The sequence below is a fragment of the Dendrobates tinctorius genome, unplaced genomic scaffold, assembly GCF_039654945.1.
Source record: "Dendrobates tinctorius isolate UK_male_01 unplaced genomic scaffold, ASM3965494v1 ptg000161l, whole genome shotgun sequence".
Taxonomy (NCBI): Eukaryota; Metazoa; Chordata; class Amphibia; order Anura; family Dendrobatidae; genus Dendrobates; species Dendrobates tinctorius.
Genome location: NW_027361828.1, coordinates 5,535,188 through 5,544,038, shown reverse-complemented (window position 1 = coordinate 5,544,038; position 8,851 = coordinate 5,535,188). Strand labels below are relative to the sequence as shown.

General features: G+C 42.6%; 1 long non-coding RNA gene across 1 annotated transcript; it reads right to left on the bottom strand.

Annotated features, from left to right (window-relative positions):
- Positions 1-591: 591 nt before the first annotated feature.
- On the bottom strand, positions 592-1,987 carry LOC141052500 (uncharacterized). Its single transcript, XR_012220823.1, has 3 exons — positions 1,815-1,987; positions 1,584-1,734; positions 592-1,261 (listed from the first exon to the last, which is right to left on the bottom strand). It is a non-coding gene; the product is annotated as an uncharacterized lncRNA (long non-coding RNA).
- Between the last annotated feature and the right edge of the window lie 6,864 nt (positions 1,988-8,851).

The following is an 8,851-nucleotide window of genomic DNA, read 5'->3' as shown; positions in this document are numbered from 1 at the left end:
CGGGCGTCCTGGCCTGATTCTCCACCATATATGAGTAACATTTTGGATGTACTAATATGTTATTTAAAGCTGATGTTAAAATAAAATGTTCACACCTTTGTGCACAAGTGAAATTTTTTTTGTGTTTAACTTTGTCGTAATGCATGACTAAAGTTTTTGGCTTGGTTGAACACATTTGGTGTATTTGTTGTCTGTCTATTGAGTTGCCCTTACAGATTGGAGTTATTATATAATCATCAATTAGTGGTATGATATCCTAGGCTAGAATTATAGTTTCTATGTATCCTTTTACGCCCAAATTTTTTTTTAAATTGATAATGTTATGGACCTCATTTTTAAATTTGCACTAGGTCATGTTTATTATCTAGGTACCATAGTCCCGTAACAGCATCACCATAGTTTGAATCCACACAGTTGTGTTGTCAGGATGTACCCATGACACTGGCCATATGTAGCCGTAGTTTAGGCCCCTTCGAATTTAGAGAAAGAACACAAAGTAAATTTTCAAATAAAAATTTATTAGAAAAACAATAAACTTTATTACAAACATTGTAATTAATTTTTCAATGTGAAAGAGAACAGATTGCCAACAACATTTTGGCCCAACAACAAAAATGTCAGCCACAAACTTTATTTAGTTTAAATTATGGTACTGTGGGTAGTACCCATAGTTTGTTGCTGCGTCCTGAGTGTAATGATTTGGTGGGGGACCTAGCAGCTCAGTTGTGTATGGGTGACTGCCTTGAGATTGGGCATTTTGTGGTTGGCCTTGGTTTTTTTTTTCTGAAAAGTCCTAACACGGACATCAAAATTTCATCATACGGCAAAATCGGTGCGGGATCATGTAACGCTGTAAGCGACATCTGTACCAGGCTTGTGAGAATGTTCTGGCGATCCGGTGGCAGGGAGCGAGCCTTGTTTGCAATTTGGAGAGCAAAAAAATCAAATTCGTCTTCCGTGCTAGACCTCTTTATCAAGGCTAGCGTCTCATTAGCGGCTTTGATTGTTTTATCCTCGTTTTTTTTTGTTTTTTTTTTGGTTGGGCTGTCCTGACACCGTACCGCCAGCCCTTCCTCTAACTGTTTCCGCTACAACAATATTTTCAGCAACGGTGGAAGCCGATGCCACAGCATCTGATGACAATGGGGCAGCACCAGCAACATGTTCACCAGCTGAAGAACCGGTCACAGCAGCTACATTTGAAGGTCCAGAAGCCTCTTCAGAATCTTCCTCTGCCGGAGGGTCAATATTGCCTTGAGTGCTGTTTTAGGAAAAAAAAGCATAATGTCAATATACTATATACTAATCTTGTAGAGACACATTGCAAACGCAAGACAAGCGACATGCTGTGGGGACAAAACACGTGTCCAGGGACGTAGCTCTACAACCTCCACAGTTTTTACACATAGTGGAGAGGGAAATTCATCACATCTCCTCTACTATGCTGTTCTATGTGGGCACAACAAATAAAAATAATGGTGGCGTTGTATGAAGCATTGCATACACAGCCAATTCTGTCATACCACCTACAAAGAGAGGATGGATAGCTTAAAAATACTTTTTATTTAAAAAAAAACATTTACCTACGCAGTGTCCGGCCAGTTAACAAAAATTGTAGTTCCTCATAAAAAGGGAACGAGTGTCGGGTAGGAGACGATCCACTTTTATTGCAGCTTGCCACATATTTATGGAATCTGTCCTTCACGGATCTCCATCGTTGCTTGACATCTTTCTCTAAACCAAAAAAAATAAAAACATTAATTCTAATATTTAGGTACACCTATTTTTGTAGTGTCAGCGAAGATTTGAATTACCAATTTGCAACTGTGTAGCATTATTACACGAATCCCAGTCAGGATACAGCCGGCGTAACACTTTGGTCCAGCAGTGATCCCGGTAATAGCGGTCCTTGTAGGCCTCGTCAGAAGGGTCCCATATGGCTTGAAAATCACGGACCTACAATGTAGAGATTACATTCATTAAAATACTATGTTTACCAGAAAAAGAAAAAAAAAAAGGGAAAAGCATTTACGCCAATAAAATTTTTTTTTACCCTAACCCAACCGTACACCTAACCTCAGTGAAAATAGTAATACAAAATATGTAAAAAAAATAAATAAATAAATAAATAAAAAATGCACAAGTCAAAAAAGCCTCTGTGAAGAACCGCAACCTGGCACGTTATTTATTCTGTGTGGATTTACACTGTCACACAGCGAGCCGTGACTGACGCCGTGCCGGCCACCTCTGTGACTGAAAGGCCAAGGCTGACAAAAGGAATAAAGTTAATTTGCTACCAGCAGCGGGGTTTTATTTTTTGGCCTCCACAATAGAAGCATGAAGGCTCTTCGGATGGGGTATGGCGGTGACAGTGAGGAGGTATGGCAGTGACGGTGAGGGGTCCCCCTATATTTTAGGGCCAGAAAGGCTACGCAGACAGCTGAGGGTTAATATTTGTAGCCGTGCTATGAATATCAGCCCACAGCTGTCTGCGTAACCTTTCTGGCTCTAAAAAAAGGGGTCCCAACCCAAAAAATTTTTTACGTGGGGTCCCCCTTTATTTTAGGGCCAGAAAGGCTACGCAGACAGCTGAGGGTTAATATTTGTAGCCGTGCTATGAATATCAGCCCACAGCTGTCTGCGTAACCTTTCTGGCTCTAAAAAAAGGGGTCCCAACCCAAAAAATTTTTTACGTGGGGTCCCCCTATATTTTAGGGCCAGAAAGGCCCTTTCATCGGTGACATTAAGCCCGGTTAATAATGGAGAGGCGTCAAGAAGACGCCGATCCATTATTAATCCAAAAAAGGTAATTTTGAAATAAAACAGACACCAAAAAAAAAAAATTTAATGAAATAAAAAAACACAAGTTTTTGACAAAAAATTCTTATTTTTCACTCAATTCAGCGACGCCCTCGTTCTCCTAGAAAAAAATTAAAAATAACAAACCAAATTTATACTCCCTGTTCCGTCGCAGTCCATAAACGAGGGTCCCACGACGATCTGCCATGGAGAACAGTCACATCCTGAGATGTGACCATCCTCCATGGCTGCAGAAACACACTGACAGGAGCAATTGTGCACGGTCACCGCAGGGACTACTCTCCCATCCTATAGCGATGGGAGCAGCAGTCCCATACAGCGACTGAGCACAATTGTGGGCCTACCGTCGCATGGGGACTGATGCACACAGACTGACGCACACAGACTGACGCACACAGACTGACGCACACAGACAAACACATACAGACGCACACAGACTGACGCACACACATACATACATGCATACATACCAAATCTATGAGACGGCCCACATCGATCCCCATGCGACGGTAGCCTTCCATGACGTTATGGTGACTTCCTTCTTCTTCCCTACACTCGGCCCACGCACTTCCTCTTCCTCCCGACATCACTTCCTTCTACGTTTTTTCACCCAATTCCGCAGCAATAACCGCAGATATTTTTATCTCTGCGGTTTTGCTGCGGAATTGCGTGACTCAATGGAAGTCAATGGGTGCAGAAACGCAGCAGAACCGCACAAACAATTGACATGCTGCGGATTGTAAACCGCAGCAAAACCGCGCGGAAAAATCCGCAGCATGTGCACATGTTTTTTTATTTTCATAGGAAATAAAGGGTTTGTAAAACGCTGCAGAATCTGCAGCGTTTCCGCAGGCCCAAAACCGCTGCGGAAACGCAGCAGAATCCGCAAAGTGTGCACATACCCTAAGTCTCCACTGAATGATTCCCCTTCTGAAGGTGACAGCCTGGATTCAGCCAATGAAATACGGTCAGGATCATCATAGATAAGGGTAAAGCCCTAAAAAACCCTTCAACGGACTGGAGACAAATACAACCCTGTGGCAAAGAAAAAGCCCAGGATTGAGGATCCCCTTTCAACAGAAAAATCACAATTCCCACTCGTTGCTCCTCATCCCCAGAGGAGTAATGTCAAAGTTTAAAATACAGTTCACATGCATCCTTAAATACAAAAAAACCTGTCCCTGCCTCCTGAAAACTTGTCCTGGAGGACAATTTTGTGTTCAAGCTGGATCAACCTACCCACAGACTGCCCTACAGTAGGAGTCTGCAGCCTCTGCCATTGCTGCTGAACCTCAGAACGAAGGTTGATCACCTCCATTGACAGCCTCTGCAGCTGCTCTGCCAGCACATGAACTTGGAAAAAGAAAAAAAAAACTCACACCGAAAAAACACACCCAAAAAAAGTGTCAGTTTTTTTTCTTTTCTTTTAGAAAAGTGTACAACTGGTGTTAATGTCATGCTGGGTGAAAGATAAGTAAGTGCACAACAACAGATAGGGGGGGGAGCCCAAACACTAGGGAAGTGGGGAATGGAGACCCCTAGGCAGATCTAAAATCACCCTGTCTGCCTTAACCGTCCCTATCAAACCTACAAATAACAAATGAGTTCAAAATGCCCAAGAAAAACGGACGTATCAAATTGTACTCCAATATGAATCACACAAAATTTTTTTTTGTGCAAATATAAATATTTTATTCATAGACAAATTCCATAAAAACAGACAAATATAGAAAAAGAGTACATATAAGGTGATAGCTCCAACGGTAGGAATAGCCGATGCACAATCAATAACAGATAATACCATATGGAGAAAGTCACCATCAAACGAGGAAGCCCTTAGACCGAAACGCGTCAGGACACAGGCAGGACCACCCGACCCCCAGTGGTGTTTTCTTCATTATAGGCATAATTGATCGGGACATATGGGTGGCTATTTAAGCCAAGTGTGACGACTCCTGGAGTGGACCCTTTGGGTTGTGGCACCAACCATCCCAGGGCGAGCTGACCTAGTGAGGACCACCCCCTCAAGGAGTGTCAGGGGCAAGCCAAAGGGGTAAGGTACCACGACTGCTGGCACCAGGCTGCCGGCTCACAGGAGACACGAGTGAGTGTGTCTGCAGGAATGTGCAAAGCGGTATGCCAGAATACAGAGTTAGACAGCAGGAGTGCCAGGAGGCACAGCAGAGTACTGGAATGGAGTACAGGATAGAGCGTGTGCCAGGAGGCACAACAGAGTACCGGAACGGAGTACAGGATAGAGGGTGTGCCAGGAGGCATAACAGAGTACTGGAACGGAGTACAGGATAGAGCGTGTGCGAGGAGGCACAACAGAGTACTGGAACAGAGTACAGGATAGAGGACTTGAATACAGCGTACAGCCAGGCAGGGACACAGCAGACCAAGCCAGGAAGTACAGCAGAAATCAGGCACCTCCCATATGAACAGGTATCCTGATATAGCACCTGAGTCCTAGAACTTCCGGGTCAAGTCCTCCAGTATCATAGAGAGGACAAGACCAAAGACAGAGCTGGGCAGAGTGCGCGTGCGCACTGGAACATAGCGCAACCACGGAGCTAGGAGAGAGAGGTGCGCGTGGGCACCCGACGGGACCCTCGGAGTGGCCGCAGCACACTTCCGCGGTGACGGCGAACCCAGGGTCCCGCCCCCAGGTGGGAGCGGCATGACAGGCGGCGTGACACCAAGTAGATGTATGCACTTTTTTTTAGATATCTTCCCTGATCTATTGACTATAGGCATGAGGCAATATTGATTATTATTTGAGAGGTGTCTGGGTACTTTACCCGTGCTGTGCCTAATTAGATTCTAGGGTTAATTTTTCTATCTATGTATCCCAATCCTTGTACTAAATCCTATTTTGATGGTCACTTTCTCCATATGGTATTAGCTGTTATTGATTGTGTGTTGGGTATTCCTACCGTTGGATCTACCACCTTATATGTACTCATTTTCTATATTTGTCTAGAGGTAAATCAAAAGAGAAAAAAATAGAATGGCACTAAGAAACAGTCTACTTACTGGTGGAGTGGGTGGACTCTGAGTCAGCAACACTTTGCAGGGTGAAAGCACGGTAGTGAAGGTGCTTGCTTGAAGAAGCACACATGAGGCAATCCAAAAAAAATAAGGAAAAAAAGCAGCACACTCCATTTACTGTATCATAAAAAACCTAAGTCCTTTATTTCAGAAAAGCGTACATGGTCAAGGTGTGTGAGGGCAGGATAAGTCCAGGCATGCAGGCAAAAAACAGGACTACGGTCATTTTGCATTAAACACGCTTCCATCTGGACCCGTGGAAGCGTGTTTAACGCGAAATGCCCTAGTCCTGTTTTTTGCCTGCATGCCTGGACTTATCCTGCCCTCACAAACCTTGTCCATGTATGCTTTTCTGAAATAAAGGACTTAGGTTTTTTATGATACGGTAAACGGAGTGTGCTGCTTTTTTTCCTTATTTTTTTGGATTCTATATTTGTCTGTTTTTTTATGGAATTTGTCTATGAATAAAATATTTATATTATTATTATTATTATTTATTTATTTATATAGCTCCATTAATTCCATGGTGCTGTACATGAGAAGGGGGGTTACATACAAAGTATGTATAATGTATATTTGCACAAAAAATTTTTTTGTGTGATTCATATTGGAGTAAAATTTGATACGTCCTTTTTTCTTGGGCATTTTGAACTCATTTGTTCTTTGTAGGTTTGATTAATTTATTGAGTTGCCTAAATTACCTATTTGTATATTAATGTATTGATCAATTAAAGGTATGATAATTCTCTCTGAAATCTTAACCGTCCCTATATAGGTGCTGCACCTATTGTCGAGCAGTAACCTAATCCCTGCCTGACCCTAGTGATAGGCCGTGGTTAGGGAGGGGATGGCGTAACACTAGTCAGTCCCCACTACAACTAAAGACAGAGAGAGTAGACGAACGAGGGGAACACTTAGCTTGAAAAGACACGTCACATCAGCAATCCTCCAAGAGTCCTCTGAGAAGGAACTAATCAACTGTTAGTTCTTCCAACTAGACAGAGACAAGTAAGAGCTAACATCAGCAATATGCTGCAGACAAGAAATGAATATAAGCCTTCAGCACAGATGTCTAATTAGCAGCAGAAGGTGGAGGTAACCGTTGGGTCCTAAAGGGAGAGGAATATTGCTCCACAACAGATACAAAAATCAAGAAGGTGCTTGAGCTAGTCGCAAAGACCTTCTACAGTCGGATCCAGGATGAATGTCAGTCATGTCTGACACACCCGTGACCCTTTCTGACAAGTTTGAGCCTATACGTAAATTGAACGATGGGATTTTGCATAGGAACCCTTTCAACTAATTGTAAAAAGATATCAATACTCATGACAGCACCCTGTTGTTTTGCTTTTCAAATCTGTGAAAGGGCCTACCCCTCTATTGCTGTTATTTTCCTCAAGCAGTCTCACAAGGGCTCGGAACCCCTCAAGTTCATCTTCCATTAGCCCCAACCTCTGACATTGATTGCGGTCATTATGTAGGAAAAATGTTCTCCATTTCAATGTTCTGAAGAATAGATTTACATCTTTTACCCATTCAAAATAAATAAAAGTGTTAGTGGTGACAAAATTGAGAGCTTTTTTTGAATGAATGGGTTTCCGTAGCCAGTGGGTCTGTCTGTGTCAGTGTAATAATTATGACGGTACTATGGAATCTGATTGGGTGGGATAAAATGAATCTGAGACCAAAGTTGAGACAAATAACCTGTATTAACAAAGCAAAGAGTATAACATAAACTAACAAAGTAATTTCTTAAATTACAGTGAACTGCAACCAGCACAAATGGAAATGTGAAGCAACTATGCTAGCAGAGCGCGACCGCTAATACAAACAAGTCCAGAAATTATATGCAGCAAGAGTGTGACCTGCACTTATACGTGGTAGTCCAGAAATATGCAAACAGTGAAGCCAGCAATAATGTCAAAGAATTCTTGTGGACCACAGCAGTTCCAGAGATGTGTAGCACCTCTCTTTAGAAGTCTGGACAATAGATAAGCCCAGCCTGGATCAGGAAGCAGCGCAGAGGACTTGAGGCAGCTGGAAGTAATCGGGCAGAGCACATAGGAAACAAGCAGCAGTAGGAACTCCAGAAGTAAGTCAAGAGGAAGATCAGAAGCCACCAGCAACAAATTACTCAGGCAAGGAATATTTCCCCATCCGGACTTAAATAAAAGGACAGACAGGAAGTTCAAGGACAAGGCGAAAGTACCAGACGCCACCTTGGACGAGGGCAAAACAGGCTCCATGGAACAACCGGAAGCCTTACAATCAGATGTGTTGATATCCGACAAGAAGATGTCCCTTTGAAAATTATATGCCTGATTGTCCCCAAAGACACTTAAGCCCCTCTGAAACTGTGTTTGCTTTCTCTCTTTTAGGAATGTCCAAATGGTATGAAAGAAATTGCTTTTTTACAGAATACAGAAAAGGCAACCACAGGAGTCTCCTGCAGACCATGGGCTGTCATGCCAACCCATTGGTGACCCGCGGTCATGTGTCACGGGTGACGATGAGCGGGTTGTAATGCACTTCTGGTGCAAGCATGTTAAATGCTGGTGTCAGAGATTGACAGCGGCATTTAACATGCTAACAGCCACAGGTGGATTGCAATTTTATCAGCTGACATGTGATGAAAAAATTCGGGCTCAGTGCTGGAGCCTGCATGGAGTGCAGGGACACGACCTATGATGTAACTATATGTCAAAGGTCATGAAGAGGTTAAGGTCATGCTTCTGTATTGTTATTTTTAACTAAACTCCACAGACTATACTTTAAAGTGTAGATATTATACTGTGTGTAACTTCAATGTCAGAAGATGGTGACTTTTTAAATAAAAATAAGTACAGTATTTTATATTTGATAGCTTGAATATCTAACTGTATGGTTAATCGCTGCAGAATTTTAAAGCTCTAAGGCAGTTTATTCTAGCAGAGGAATACAATGTACAAGTGTATTAATCTGCATGCAATTTACATATTTT